Here is a 15,014-nt window from a genome sequence, read left to right as displayed (position 1 = left end):
GAAATTCCCTTGGCTCCTGAATTCCAGGCTTTATAATGAAACCTGGATTTATAGGCTGCACATGTAGAATACAACATGGCAGTAATTTGGGCAGTGATGTGTGTTTCTGTTAAACCAACTTTATTTTCATAGAGGCTGCTGGTCTGTGAGGTTAGCTTACAATCCTGCATATCAGGTTTGAGTTTCACAGCAATCATTTGTGTTCTACATGAGTAAAGAAGCAATAAGCATTTTGTCTGCAGCAAGCTAAATCATCCTGAGGGAGCCGTTTACATCATTAGGATGTAATGAAATAAGTTGTCACCAGCAGCTGCCAACAATATTTCTGGTGACTTAGAAAAAGGTTATGTTTAGCACATATTTTCTGAGTCATATTTACTTTTGTTCATGGATGGAGCAGGGTAGGCTGGCAGAGTGATTTTCTTTCTAATTTCATGTACTTTTAATAATGCTTTGTCTAGGTAAGTATGGGCAAATCAAGTACAAAATATAAGTACTTGATGAAATACTTGATGTCACAGCAATAATTTAATGCTTTACTAGGAGTCTTTCAAGAGTCTGGCCTCCTCAAAGAAGAAGTGGGTAGCATGCTAAATGCTAATCATCACCAAAATTTCTTTTCTTATTTCAGACACAGCAGTGAAACCCCTGACTAGGGGGGCCAATGCCTACCAAGTCTATATTTCCTTCACCTCCAAGGTCAAGTCCTCACCTGGATTACAGCAATACATTCTGCACTGGTCTCGTCTCCCTTCTTGCTTCTCTATACCCAGTTCTCCACTCAGTAGACCAGTAGCCAGACCAACTGTGCATATATGTGTGTGTGTGTGTGTATCTCATCATGGTTAGTTGTTATTTCTCCAGCATTTAGAACAGTCTTTGGCATATAGTAAATGCTCAGTAATTATTTGTTTAAATGGATGAATAGCTGTTACTCTTCTGCTAAAACTTTTCAGGTTCTCCTTTTGCCTTTAGGCTAGTTCTTAACAGGGCTATAAGGTCCCTGACTACCTACCATTCCTTGCTTACTCTGCTCTACTCTAGACCAGCATCAGCTCCTCCAGTTACCATCTCTTGTTTCTCAGCCTCCATACCTGCTATTCTCTCTGCTCATCTTCTCCCCACTGCCTGATTTCTTTTAACTGAGTAATTCATTTTTGTTCTTTGGATCTCAGCTTAAATGTCACCTCTGCCCACAAGTTCTCTGATCCTGCTATGATTGAATAACCTGAACCTTATTTGTGATCCATTAGCTCCTGAGCTCCCCACTCTGGCTGCACTGTGCTGCAATTGCTGATTTGCTTGTCTCTGCATTCCAGAAGGTCATGAGCTTCTGAGTGCAGTGATACAACTTCTTATATAACTGTACAGATCCGAGCACTGAGCATGGGTTAGGGATAGGGTTAGGCATGTATTCAATAAATATTATTGTCTGATGTTGGGTGGATGAGTCAGATTGAAAATAACAGCCTTAAGTGACAAAGGCACATTCTTGATTTTTCCCCTCAGCTTGAGTTGGTTAGAAGGTCCTTCAGATGAATTCATAGGCTCTCAGTGGACTGTTTATTTCAACTCCCTCATTTGACATTGGGTCACCATCCTGACTCAAGCTATTAGTCATGGCCCGGGTTATGGCTTTAGACCTCAAACTGATCTCCCTTTCTCTCTCTTTGCCCTTTATACACAGCTCTCTCCACTTAGCAGGCAGAGAAATTGAAGCCCAGACTTGATCAAGGTCTTACAACAGCCTAGCAGCAGAACAGAGTGAGGAGCCACGTTTTAGGAATGACTTTCTTCTTTCAGAGGGCTCTAGGCCCATCCATGCCACCTAAGGAAATCTAATTTGACTCGGACTTACCCCCTTTTAATCTCTGTTGCATTTTCCTTGAGGCCTTTGAAGAAATCCAAACCAAACCAAAACCCCACAAAATCATTATTTCTTTTATTATTTTATTAAATTATTTTTTCAATTCAGGGAATATCTACTTTTTTTTTCATAAGCAACACCTTGCCCTTTGTTTAGTAAAATTTTCAGAGAGAGAGATTGATTTCATATGCAGAAAAATATACAATAAGTCTTAAATCTTGAGAGTACATATCAAGGATTAATGATTCAAAAAGTCTTTATTCTCAGTGAACATATCTATGTGTGTATAACATACACATATATACTCTATCTGAATGCTATTTTTGCAGTTTTTCTTTAAATCTGAAATTATTTCAAAATAAAACAAAATCAAATGAAATGCATATCTTTTTATATATAACATATATGTAAAATAAAATTATTTATACATATATAAATAATTTTTATTTATATATATATGTTTTATTTATATATGTGTCTGAAGACACAGATGGAAAAGGAGGGGCTGAGAATTGTTCAATTCCCAAAGTCTGTACTCTCTCTTTATAATTTGTTCTGTAGTATTTGTTTCAGGGATCCCAGTGTCAAAGCTTTTCCTCTCTCTTTCTTTCTTTTTTTCATTCATTTTCTTAGTCAGTCCATATAGCTGCCATCTTGTTTTCTTTGTGGCCATTTTTCCTGCTGCAACCTGTGATTGCTGTGATAGGGCACATTATAAAATATAATGGGTTTTTATAAGGGAGAGTAAGTTTTGTTCTAAAAGACCAAAAGACTCAAAGATTTTTCCCCTTCTTCTCTCTAGCAGTGACACTGAAATCTTTGATCTATGATTACTTGCAATTTTGAATAACTCTATTTACTGTCTCCCAGTGGTAGCACCTGGGTTTTGCAATGTGCTGCTGCTGTCACATGGTGTACTGTACAGACCTCTAAGCAACTCCTCTTTGAAGAAGGTATGGAGTTGTTTCTAGGGCTCAGGTCTTGTGAGCAGCTCTCAGACCTGGGCTTTGGCAGGAGCATAGGTGGGAGGATCAAGAGGAAGATGGCTTGAGGAACCATGCAGTTTGACTGCCTTCAAGTAAATAGTTGGCAACACATAACAGGAGAATCTAACTGAAAAGTCCTGTCTGTGTTTAGCTAAGTAAGCACTCACATCTCAGGGCTTCTTCCCAGTGTATTTTCTTCTTAGCCCATACACTTTATCTGTCTTTTTTTAAAAAAAATATTTGTTTTTAGCTGTCAATGAATCTTTATTTATATGTGGTGTTGAGAATTGAACCCAATGCCTTACACATGCTAGGCAAGTGCTCCACCCCTGTGCTATTGTTGTGGTGTGAACTGATCAATGTAATCAATAAGTCATAGACATAAGTTATAGATTATGGGAATAAGATAAGATAACATAGATAAGCAACAGTAAGACATAAGTTTATAGATAAGTTCATCAGGAGTAAGCCTAAGTAATAGTAATAAAATCATGTAACTATAAGACATAGGATTTAAGCCATAGGAAAAAGATACGGAACAGTGAAAGGTGATAAGTCAGTATGCCAGTATAGTTACAGATAAATATAGGTTGATAGCTTTTTATAGATATACACAAGGTTAAATCAATATAGTTGTGAACAATTGTATTAGCTTGATCATGTAGACATAAGGCTTATAGATATCAGTAGTAAAATGATGAGTGAGATAACTGCAAGCATCAGATAAGTTACTAGTACTGGGGTAGTGGTAATGGAGTCACTGTGGCTATAAGAACAAAAAGTGTGGCCACAGGGACACCATCTTTGCTGTTCTAGACTTCATCTTAGTTTTTCTGTTACTGCTCCTCTCTCAGAGAGGGAGATTGATTTCATATGCAGAAAAATATACAATAAGTCTTAAATCTTGAGAGTACATATCAAGGATTAATGCCTCAAAAAGTCTTTATTTTTTTGAAGAGGGAACTACATGACCCATTTCTGAGAAACAGAAACAAAAGCTGTCTTCTTTTAAAAAAATTGTTTTTCTGTACTTTGTTTTGCACAGAATGTACCCAACTCAGGATATGGTGGTGATCGTGGTCAGCTACACTCTGGGTTTGAGTACATTTATGGGTCTACATGACTTTGAAATAGATTATCGCCCCCACTCAGCTGAAACTCAGAATACAGTTGTTTAATACTCATTAGGACCTGAAATATGGTTAAGCTAACTGCTTTTTTTAGCTTCTGTAACTTGCTTGCTTGCTAACTGAAAAATTCCAGTTCTGTTTAGGTCCTGCTAATTACTATTTTAAATTCTGTGATTGGCTTGCTTACATGACACTAAACAAGCCATTGAATTGTGTTTTTCATCCTTAAATTCCCAAGACACAGGTCAGGAAATTGCTGTTATACCACAGAGCATCAGTCTCTATGGGTGGGTGACAATCTCTGGCCAAGTAAAGCTCTCTTTTGTTTGAGTTTGGACATAGAGTGTTTTCTGAGGTGGCTCCCCATGACACTATGACCCCAGTGCCTCTCTTTAATTTTTAAGTAATTTCAGATTTACAGAAAATTGCAAAAATAGTACATCCTTATGCCTTTCCTCTAGATTTCTTCAAATGTTAACTTTTTACTATATATGCCTTAATATTCTCTTTCCACATACATATATGCACATATAAAAATGTATTTCTTCTGAGTCATTTAATAATAAGTCACAGGCATACAACTTTATCCCTGTATTCAGTGTATATTTCCTAAAAACAATGACTCTTTCTTCCATAACTACAGTAAGTGTAACTATCATAATCAGGAAATTAATATGGATACAGTGGTTTTTTTTTTGATGTGTGTGTGCCTGAATGTGTATGATACTGAGGATTGAACCCAGAGCCTTGTCTATGCTAGGTGAACCCTCTACTGAGCTACATCCCCAGATTGGATACTGTGTTAATTAAAAAAAAAATTTTAAATTAATTTTTTTTAATTAAAAATGTTTTTAAATAAAGATTCAATGAACCTTTATTTTATTTATTTATCTGTGGTGCTGAGAATTGAACCCAGGGTCTCACACATGCTAGACAAGCACTCTCCCCCTGAGTCACAATCCCAGCCCCTGTGTTAATTATTAGTTAATCTATAAACCTTACTTGAATTTTGCCAATTATTCTGAATGTTCTTTAGCACAAAAGGAAAAGAACTTCCTGTTTAAGATACAATCTATGATGTCTCTGGATTACATTTAATTGTTACATTTAGTTGTTATGTCTTTTAGTCTTCTTTAATCTGGGACAGTCCCTTAGTTTTTCTTTGTCTGTCATGACCTTGATATCTTTGAAGAATAGAGGCTAGTCATTTTTTAGAAAGTCCCTCAGTTTGCATTTGTCTAATATTTCCTCATGATTAGATTCAGACTGTACATTTTGGCAGAGAAATCACAGAAGTGATGTTGTGTCCCACTCAGTTCCTCACATCAGGAGGCATATGATGTCAATATGTCTCCTTAATGGTCATGTTGGCTTTGATCACTGGGGCAACAGGGTACATGGCATATTTCTCCACTAGAAAGTCACCTTTGGTAATTAATAAATATTTCATGGATAGATACTTGGAGACAAATGCAAATATCTTATTTCTCACCAAGGTATATATCCATAATGATTTTTGTCTCAAACAGTAATTACTGTGGTGATTGTCAAATGGTGATTTTGAATTTCATGATTGCTTTTGATTTATCAGTTGGCATTTTACTTTAAGGAAAAGCTAGATTTCCTTCCTCTCTCCCTTTTTTCTTCCCTCCCTCCCTCCCACCTTCCCTCCTCTCTTCTTTCTTTTCTTTTCTTTCTAACTGTATGGGTTCACAGAATTTTATCAGATTATATGAGTTGTAATTTGTTACTATAATTCATACTCAGAATGACCCAGATTTTTCTAGTGGGGAGTTCTTTGAAATTGGCTTATGTCTGACATGTTCCCATCAGTCTTTGAATACTTCTTTCTTCTCTGCTATAATAAGATGTTCTAGAATCATCTTGTATGTATCCCACCACCGCCCTGAAACCAGTCTTTTCATCTTGGAATCATAATTCCCTCTGGTGAAGAATGGCATTTAGAAGTCAAGATCTGAATGTTAGGTGTGCTCATCAGTAATGAGATATCTTTCTTAGCAGATGCAGCTAAAGAACACATACACACCTGCATATATGCATACATACATATCTATAGATAATTAAGGCAATGGGAAAGAATTTTTTACTTTGTGTTTGGGTAGTACTTAAAAAAAATTCTATGTCTCATATTCTCATCAAGTTTAAAATGGCTCATTGTTTTCTCCCCAATTTTGGCACACATTTCCTTCATCTCTTTAAAATTGCAAACTCTAACACATGTGCTACACATGCACAAAACCAAACCAAATAAATAAACAAATAAACACCCCCCCCAAATAAAACAACAACAACCAAGTATAGACCAATGCAAGTGGGCAGAAACAGTAGAAGAAAAGCCTTACTGCATTTCAATGCTACCTGCAGAAAGTTATGAAGGTAAGTCCATGTCTCTGCTAGAGCATGTGAACTTATTCCTCCAATGAGGCAGGTAAAATTAGAAAAGTTCATTTATTTAGACCAATATAATAAACAATGCTCTAGGAAAAACAAGGACAATTGTTGTATTTATATATATTATTATACTAGTATAGTCAGAGATTGTTGGCTAATATGTTGGTATTCAATGAAAGAATTATTTTTAAATGAAATATGTAGAATATTTAAGATGCTAATGGTTTTTATGACTCTTCAAAAAGAGCATATAGTATAAAGTTTCCCAAAGTTTCTTGTCCATGGAATCCAATTTTTATGGAGCATCTAGATGACTTTATGTTCCATTAAATTTATTCTGAGAAATGCTGTTACACATACATTCACTCATATGATAAATGGCCTAGAGTCATACTATTATAAAGGCTCCAGAAAACATGATTAGCTCTGAGCCCTAGACTCTGCTGGATGAGGTCCTAATGGAGCTTTCTCTCTGCCCTGTTTTTTTAAAAATATTTTTTTAGTTATGCATGGACACAATATCTTTATTTTGTTTATTTTCATGTGGTGCTGAGGATCAAACCCAGCGCCTCACATGAACGAGGCAGTGCTCTGCCACTGAGCCATAAACCAAGCCCATCTCTCTGCCCTATTTTGTCTGATCAGCTTTTTATGTGTCCCTCATCAAATGTATGATTTTCATATTCCTCTATCAATGAGATCTTGGAGATGTTTAAAAATTAGCAAATGTGCTAATTAGTTTGAGTATTTATTTCTGGTAGTTATATCTCTAGTGTGCCCTCATTCCCTCTTGGTTCCTGCCCCATCCTCCACCAAAGTCTGCTATGATCCTGCCCCTGAAGTGAATTTTGAACACTTTGGCATGTGCATATAAGTGAGAGGGGTGACTCCCACGTAAGTAAATGTTAAATGCTTCCTCTACATCTTACATTCCCACCTGTATTCCTTTTTTAAAAATATTTTTATATTTTTTAATTATAGATGGACATAATACCTTTATTTTAGGTATTTATTTTCATATGGTGCTAAGGATCAAACCCAGTGCCTCACAAGTGCCAGGCAAGAGCTCTACCACTGAGCCACAACCCCAGCCCCTCCATCTGTATACCTTTTAATAAAATCTTATTTATTCCAGGTAATAAATTGATCACTTCAAGATTTTACTTTTCATCAATTTCATTTTTCTATAAACCCACAGAAAATGCAAGTTAAGCTAGTTTTTTCCAAATAGATTACATTATACAAATATTTTAGTATTCTGTGTGTTTAGAATAATGTAATTTGACTATCAAATCATTTTTATACTCACGTTTTTCACTGATTGACAGATATTTACTAATGCTACTAAATACATTCCCCCAATATTTAAAAAAAATCACGGACAAAACATTTTGGGTCCCAGAATGGGCTTTAGATCTGTAAATCAATCCCATGGATCGTTTTAAATTACTAATCATAAGCAAATAGATAAGCAAAAATGACTATAAATTGGGTTAATTACTGTAGCTCAAGTTTTAGCTCATAATTTTGACTTTCAAAGGCTACACAAACCAATTTTGTACTCTTAGATTATAATGAGCAGTCTTTATTCTTTAATCAGCTCGCCCCGTATCTAGCTGTCTAATGTAACATTCCTTTGAAGTCTAGAAAGATCTAACATAATTGAAGAAATGTCGAACTACTTGACTCTTTTTTTTAATATAAAGGAATTAAACATTAATCAGGTTTGTGCATCTCAATTAAGCCAATTAAAATTATCACAGAACGTAGTGCATACCGCAAGAGGTAGCTTTAATGCTTGAATACATTATCAACTTGCCCCTAATATCCCCATTTTCATTATGTTTATTACACAAAAAGTAAATACAGACCTGAAGTCCATATTAGAAAGCCCACCAGTTAATATGGTCTGGCTAAGCACTGGTGAAAGCAGCTCTTATTGTTTATGATGTTTATTCTATGACTGCTGCTAGTGCTGGAACCTACCTTAAATCTTGCTGCCAAAGAAGGAATTCTGTAATTATGGTGATGACTGGAGCCTTCATCCAAATAGCCCATTAACTATTCAATTTGCTTCCCTAACAACTGGGAAATGCAGTTTTGGTCTTGTAGGCTATAGAATATACACAAAGTCCATATAATTACTAATAATTTGTAACAAGTGTTAATTGATAAACAGCTCCCTCTGGTAGCTTAATTAAAGCTGTAGGATAGCTAGGCGATTTACAACTGGGATTGATCTCAATTAGTCAACAAAATCTGTGTAGTCTGTTCAAAGAAGAGTAAGGAAATTTAGCCTAGTGAGGCTTTGGGGATTTTGTCTTGTCTTCTGTTTCTTTTTCCTTCAAGGAGAGAAATACAATCAGAAGAGCTGCCTCGCTTTGTCAGGAGCGATCTACCCAGCTTATTCGATGCATTACTTGCAGGCTCTTTAGCATTTGTTCTTCCATTTGTTTATTCTCTGTCAGGTTACTGAAAAATATTCAAGCATTTGCTTTTATTGCACCCAGTGGTACACATTGCTGAATACCAATCCGGAGGGACCTAAAAGTAGAAGGGAAAAACAATTTTTAAAACGTCAGGTTTTCATCTTGCAGATCTGTTTGTAAACTGGCATTTTGGGGCCATAATTAAAAGGAAGCCCAAGAAAGGTAGCATGGGGGAATCATCAGAGAATTGGTGGCCTGGGGATCTTGTAAAGCCATCTTGGCTGCTTCAGGACTCTTATTTTATCATGTGGGCTAATAGAATAAAAACCTAATCTGAGCATTGCTGAAACTGCCCCTATGGAATAGAAGAAGAAAAAGTGTCATCTGTGCTCCGTGAGATCACAGACTGGCTGCAAACAGCTGCTGAAACATTAATTAATCTGTTTGCAAATAAATTGTGGATCTGTGCTAGCTGAAATTGCTGTTATAAACAAGTTGGGATGCTGTACTTCCCAGGTTTGCCTGTATTTTAGGATTGTTTTTTTCCCGATGCTGTAAAAATCACCAGGGCCTTGATCTTGTGTATTTTTCTTCTGGAAGTTCTGAGTGTGTATACCCAGCTTGGGGGCAGTTTGTACCAGTCTGTACCAGTTGTGGTACTTTTGAAGGTTGTACAATACTGTGTCAAAGGGTCCGCACCTCATTTAAGTCAGATTTGTTAATCAAAGAGAATGAAATATTCTACAGAGTAAATGGATATGGATTTAGTAATTTTGTAGTTTTTAAACATTGCATAAGTGTCACAGCTGCTTAATTTGTTCCAACTAGGCTATGGAAAATTCTTGTTGCTGTGACATTTAGGAGATTAATGTTGATTTCCAGTGTTTACTCATTTTTATGAAAGTGACAGTATCTGTAGCTGGAACAGGAAATCTAAAAGAGTTTGTCTTGCCAAAGTTAGAAGTTCTGATGTTCTCTGTTCCCTGTTTTTTCCCCCATTTTTCTTGAAGATGATTTTAATCCGATAAACACTCATGTGTTTTCGTTTATTTAACATACATGTATTGAATGCCAAGTATGAACCAATTACTCTGCTATGTGCTGGGTTACAGAAGATACCAAGAATATAACTCTCATTCTCAAGGAATTTATGGGGTGGCAAACTTTTTCTTAAAGGATTAGATAGTAAATATGGACCTCTTTGGGGTCCAGAGAGCCTCTGTTACAACTACTGTTGTACCTTAAAAGAACCAGTAACAATGGGTAAGTGAATGATCATACTTATATTCCAAAAAAACTTTTATTTACCAAAACTTGGTATCAGTCTGGATTTAGCACTTGAGCTATAGTTTGCCAATCCCTGGTCCAGTGGGAAAGAGTCAAGTATAAAGCCAAACTGCAATCCAGTGTGACCATGATCTCTTATGGCTAATAGATTAAGTGGGACATATTGAGGAGAACTTTATGCAGATTTGCTGGTGGTGGTGACTATAGGCTACAGTAGACCTAGCTTTAGAGGAGCTGTAAGTGGGAAGGAGGAGCTCCAACTGAGATGACGCTATTCAAATGAAGGAACAATGTGGAAGGGATGTCCTGACCAGAGGTGACAAATGGATCAATGTCCATGGGGGAATATGGTATGGTGAGTATGGTGATGAACACAAATTAAGATGTTCATCATTCTCATTTTCCTTCTTTCAACTGCACTGTAGGATCACACTTTTTAAATCTGCCCTAAAAGTAAGCATGGCCACATGACTTGTTTGGACAATGAAATATGACAAGAAGTGCCATGGTTACCTCTGGGTGGAAGTCAGTGTTCAATCTCCACATTCCCATCCTTTGCTGGAGCGATCACAAAAACTTGTATTAAGGTAGAAACTCTATTGGCCTGGTTCCTGAGAGATTATGGTGGTTCCCCCTGTCTCTCCTAACTTCCACTGGACATTTAGTGTGAGATTCTGATGAACTTTTGTTGGTTAAAATCAATGAATTTCTTTTTTTAAAAAAAATTTCAAAATAGCCTAGTCTATTCTGTTGCAATGTGTTCCTGAGACTAAAACTGTTTGTGGAAGGCTTTGTCCCCAGTTCTGGGGTAAAGACAAGGACATCAAGGAGTTTGCAATCTCCTGACACTCAATTATGACACAAAGGCAAAGTGTGGTAGGACCTTTGAAAGAAGTAAAAATGCCAGAGTATAGTAGAAAAAAGGCATCTCCTAGAATCTACTGAAAAAGATTCATTAAAAAAACTGTCTGAGCTAGGTTCAGTGGTGCATTCCTATAATCCCAACAACTCAGGAGGCTAAGGCAGGAGGATCACAAATTCAAAGCCATGCTCAGCAACTTAGACCCTGTTTCAAAATAAAACATAAAAAGGTCTGGGGATGGGACTCAGTGGTTAAGTGCCCCTGGGTTCAATCCCTGGTACCCCCTCCCCCCAAAGCTGTCATTTGAATTGAGTTATAACGATCAGCTAGTTTTATCAGACAGTTATATACAATAAGGAGGGAAAAAATATAGGTAGTTAGAAAAAAAATATAGGTATGAAAGCCAAATATTACAACTTATTATTAATTTGTCCGTCAGAAAAGATAATTGAGGTCAATCAATGGGGATTCTTACCGAGGAGTTTGAACTTAGGTATAATGGGTATAAAAATGGATGGAGAATACGAAGATCTGGTTTTTGATCCTTTTTGTACTGGTGACCAGCTGGGAAGCAAAAGGTTGTCTGTCTTCACCGCCCTCTGCATTATATCCAAGAAGCTACTAACTGGGTTTGTTCTGAAATTCTACTCTCAGGCTGATCTACTTTAGATTAAAGTCAGACTGAGGGTGGTTGGAGGAACATCTGCCCATGAGAGCAAAGGAATTATGATATACATCTCATCTTGGCTCATGGTGGTCAAAATGAAGATATAAATAAAAATCCATAATTCCCATAGATTGCAGTCTTATGCTTATGTTACTATCCATTTATGGGGTTAAACTTCTTTTGTTGTTAGTTTGTTTTTGTGGTGCTGGGAATCAAACTCAGGGCCTCACACATACCAAGCAAGTACTCCACCACTGGCTTACGTCCCTGGCCCCTGTGATACTTGATATTTTGCATATCTTTTCAGAAACTTATTTATAGTTATGTCATACCTGTTTTAGTGCCAATACAATATTCTAGGAGCAATGAGTTTTCAAAGTTTTACCAATGGCTATTTGTTTCAGAGGGTATAAAGTGTGGAATATCATAATATTTATCAGTCTACATGAGTCTAGTCTAGGTTCCAAAACTTGTCAACTTGAATATTTTTGTAAAGACTCAATCTTTTAAAAAAATTTTCTCATCGGAATCCTTGAACAGGCTTAAGAAACTGCTGTCAAATATTTGTAAATCAAATGTATTATTTTTGCTGCTGTCAATTTTAAGAAGTGTTTCCAAGTTCAACTTGGAAGAGATGCTTCTCTGAGATGCTGGCATTACCTGTTTAGGAAGGTGGGCCTGGGTTAGGCCATTTCACTTTTCTTGGGAAGTCTCCTATCATCTTCAGTGTGAAGATAACTACATCCTTTATGCCTTCACAAGATCTTACTTTTTGCTAAGGGTCTGTTACATATGTGTTCTTCTCTGACACTTATGAGAGCTCCGTAAGAAATATATCTTACTAATCTTTGGGTCTTCACATAGTGAAGTCATACCTATCTAGATGTATGTAGTTGGGTGGAGTCAGAAGAGGAAAGAGAGGGAAAGAGGGAGAAAGATTTAACAAGGGTAAGGAAATGATGCTAATCACCAATGCATTTAATGGGCTCCTTGTCCTGAATCAGCAGGGAGACCATTATCTATCCTCCTTCCTCTCACCCAGAACCAGTTTCCCTGAGCCTCTTGTGTTGTGAGCATATTGATGTTCTGGTGGTGATTCTCCTGTTAAAGATATGTATTTTTCCTACAACACAGCCTCTTCAACAAATGGTGCTGGGAAAACTGGAAATCCATATACTTCAAAATGAAATTAAACCCCTATCTCTCACCATGAACAAAACTCAACTCAAACTGTATCAAGGACCTAGGAATTAAACCAGAGACCCTGCATCTAGTAGAAGAAAAAGTAGGCCCAAAACTTCATCATATCGAATTAGGCCCCTACTTCCTTAATGAGACTCCTATAGTGCAAGAATTAAAATCAAGAATTAATAAATGGGATGGATTCAAACTAAAAAGCTTCTTCTCAGCAAAAGAAACAATCAGTGAAATGAATAGAGAACCTACATCTTGGGAGCAAATTTTTACCACTTGCATATCAGATAGAGCACTAATCTCTAAGGTATATAAAGAACTTAAAAAGCTAAACACCATAAAAACAAATACCCCAATCCATAACTGGGCCAAGGAACTGAACAAATACTTCTCAGAAGGTGATATACAAACAATCAACAAATATATGAGAAAATGTTCAACATCTGTAGCTATTGGAGAAATGCAAATCAAAACTACTCTTGTCACTTTTGTCTACACAAGCCTTCATGTTTACACATAATGCTGGCACCTTAGGGCCTTGCCAGTATCCCCAGAGAATTGTCCCAGACACAGCTCTGACTCAGGGGCACTAGAGTCTTTGCGTTTCAGCATCTTGGCTGAAATCTAATGTACCATCTGTCTATTCTGGAAGACAATTTCCATTCTCTAAAAGGGACTTTCTTGTTGCTCTTTCCTCACTTGGCTTAAGAATGGTCACCCCTGAGGAACATTAAGGAAGTGATGCAGTGCTGCTGACTCTGTCAACAGCTTTAAACTTCAATAAGTCTCTGAATCTTCCTTTAAAATAGTATGTGTTTTCTTATAAGCTTGGAGTGAGTCATGGTACCAGTTTTTCCATTGTGTGGTCTTTCCAGGATGTACATTGCTTTTGCATTGGCTGCATGAATATGTGTTATCAATTATGTTCCTCTTTGGACCTTTGTTTAAATTTAAAGACAACCAGAAAGTCCCTTTCAACATTCGATCCAATAACATTTGGATTTTTTTTTTTTTTTTGCCTTGCACAGTGATTTTAAGAGCCAAATTTCTGTGTCTACGATTTCACCATATATGTTGATGTTTAATACATATGTGAAAAATAAAAGCCCATATCCATTCTTGGGGTCATGCCAAGGGAAATCATGTGGCCTCAGAAAATCCTTCACTGGTTTGAGATTGACTTTTAAAACAAGAATTATCCCTTTTGCTAATTTTTAGAAAAGACTGCAAGCATAACAGTAATATCTAATATCTGTTAGCATAAAAAATGCATAAAATTTAAAAGTTTATGCATAAAAGTTTATGCATAAAAAATGCATAAACTTTTCTAATGGATTAAAAACACTCTCCTAAGTAGAACATGGCAAATGGAATCCAAAGCAAAAAATAGAATACATTTAAATAAGTTCATTTTAAGAATGCTAGTTTTTTATAAGGTGATCTATTGACATAATTTGTCATATAAATAAGTCAAAGGAGAAAAGAGTCTCAGCAAATAGTGAAAGAAAATTTGAAAATTAAGCTTCTATGCCTGATTAAACTCTTTTTGTGGTAAAAATACATAGATCCTTTCTTAACATGATAAAAAATGTTTAAATTTAAAATCCAGCATTATTTCCATTAACTAAATGCTAGAAATTTTTATTAAAGTCAGGAACAGGTTGCCAATAATCACTATTATTGCTTAACATTGTTAAAAATATTAGCCCATGCAATAAGAAAAGAAAAAGAATTAATATACAAATGTAATAGGAAAAATCATTATTTCTTCTTGATATCATTATATATCAGGAAAATCCAAGAAAAGCAACTAGGGGGAAAAAAACCCTGTAGAGATAAGAGAATCCAGTAAATAGCTGGTATGTAATTAATAAAAAAATCAATAATAGCTATCACAGAAATATAACAAGTTAGAAAATATGATGGGATAAGACATTCCATTTGCCTAAGATACAGATGTTATTACTTAGAAATAAATTCAACAAGTAAGATGCAAGACAAATATAAAGAGAACTTCAGGTAAGTTTCCTTGAGAGAGAACATGATCCTAGTTTGTAATAACTGAGAATTACTCTTCTTAACTCTTAACCTGTGAAGTACATAACTACAATTTTGCCAAATAAACTTTGTTGACGAACACAAAACAAGACCAATAAATGGCAAAATATATTGATCTTGAA

This window comes from Callospermophilus lateralis, chromosome 7 (assembly GCF_048772815.1).
Source record: "Callospermophilus lateralis isolate mCalLat2 chromosome 7, mCalLat2.hap1, whole genome shotgun sequence".
NCBI lineage: Eukaryota > Metazoa > Chordata > Mammalia > Rodentia > Sciuridae > Callospermophilus > Callospermophilus lateralis.
This window is presented reverse-complemented; position numbering follows the sequence as displayed.